The sequence below is a fragment of the Arachis ipaensis genome, chromosome B04 (genome assembly GCF_000816755.2).
Source record: "Arachis ipaensis cultivar K30076 chromosome B04, Araip1.1, whole genome shotgun sequence".
Classification (NCBI taxonomy): domain Eukaryota; kingdom Viridiplantae; phylum Streptophyta; class Magnoliopsida; order Fabales; family Fabaceae; genus Arachis; species Arachis ipaensis.
The window spans coordinates 111,226,134-111,228,202 of NC_029788.2; positions in this window are offsets into that span (position 1 = coordinate 111,226,134).

Genomic DNA, 2,069 nt, shown 5'->3' on the forward strand with positions numbered 1-2,069 from the left:
TAATTAAAGTATAAATTAAAATATGTTGTTAAATTATTAAATTGAAAACATTTAATCAATAATTAAAAATAATGACAAAAAATAATGGTTTCTTAACATTTTTTTAAACAGGGTGCCAAAGCTAAGCCCAAAAGTTTATAGTGGGTTTTTTTAACACAATTCTACATAAATAATGTCAGTCCCATGCAATTCACAAAAATAATAAGCCCAACTAAAATAAATCATGCCTAAAATTGCTCTTTATAGGATAAAAAAATATTTAAAGATGAAATAAGATATTATTTTAATATGGGATCTAAACATAAAATATTGAGCAAATTTCATATCTAAACATAACACAATTAACTTTTTTCTAAGAAAATTATACCTTTCTTTTCTTCCTTTTGGCCAAGTCATTTTTCCCTTACTCTCACTATTGTGGTATTTCGAAAAATCAATGTATCTAAAAATTACTTGTTTACAAGGTCTTATAAATAAATCAATTAATTTTTTAATGTATTAAAAAAAGTAGAAAACAACAATGAATATAACAACGTTATGTTGCATGATAAGTAAATCAAATTTAACCGAATTAGACCAATTTCTCATTAGACTAAAAAAAAAAATTACAAACAGAATGCGTGATTCTATTCTCTCTTACTCCCACTTTTGTGATATTTATCTTCTCCATCAAAATGGTTACTTCCATTTTCTCTTATTTAATTTTGAATTTTTTATTTAAATTAAATAATATAATATTAATCAAAATGCATAATATATAAAAAAAATATAATTTTACAAACGGATTACACATTTTGGGTACAGAAACAAAAAAGTCAATAATAATATAAATCAAGTATTTTGCATCCGAAATCTGAAAAAAAATATCGAGTACACCTAGAAAATAATACAACTCTGTAGTTGTGCATAAATTGAATGCACAATATCTAAAATATGGCTGTAGAAAAATTAATGACACTGTATTTAATATACGTATATTAATATCTAAGACTCTCTGCACTCTAGATAAATATATAAAAAAATTCTATATAAATAATTTTTTTTATTCAACCATTAATTACACTATATTCATCTTACTAAAATAAGAGAACATGTAGAGTAAACAAAAAATAATTAACAATATATGTTGGATAACAATAAAATAAGATAACATATAGAATAAACAAAAATCAACAACAATATATAACATGAAAGTAAGAAGACTTCTAAAGGTCATAAGTATCCAATATACAAGTAAAAAGTGAACATAAAAGTATAATGTACTGTCTATGACGCATGGATACTGATACGAACATGGAACACGACACGACACGGAATATATAGACACACANNNATTTAAAATATATTTTGCTTTAATAACTAATAATATATGCTATTTCTAAACTTATTTCAATAATACATGTTAAGAATAAGACTGGACACGCTGATATGTAATGATATTTAAGTGTGTCCAAGCGTGTCCAGAGAAGAATTTTTTATTTTTTATTAAGACACAGTTGGACACAGAAGGTGTGTCGTGTCTGAAATGTGTCCGACACGAAGACACAACAAATTAAGAAAGTATCCATACTTCATAGTGCACTGCACATCTACAATGAAACCAGTAAAACCCTACTATTGTGAAGGATGGTGATTCAGTCAGTGTTCCATTCCGCACCAGGTGTACGTGTTTGTTGTTGAGGTATGTTTATGTCACGTTTTGAAGTGTGATCATGGCTTTTGCATAATTGAATGTGTAAAATATGGGTCTTTGATCTCCACCGTTCTACAAATACAGAGAGTAAAATATTGTCCAAGATGAAATTTCTCAGTTTTACTGCATGTCCAAATCCAGTCTCTTTGATATAAAATAGTAACACGTTAGGCAGTAAAATATTCAACCATAGTTATCAGAACCGAACCGGTAATTAACCCGGTCATATGAATGAGTCACTGGATCACTGGTTTAACTGGTGGGTCACTGATTCATCCAGTTGATCCGGTCATAATTAAATAAAAATAATAAAATTATAAAAATAAATTCAAATCAAAGTTAAAATTTAAAATATATATCTTCACAAGTATATTAA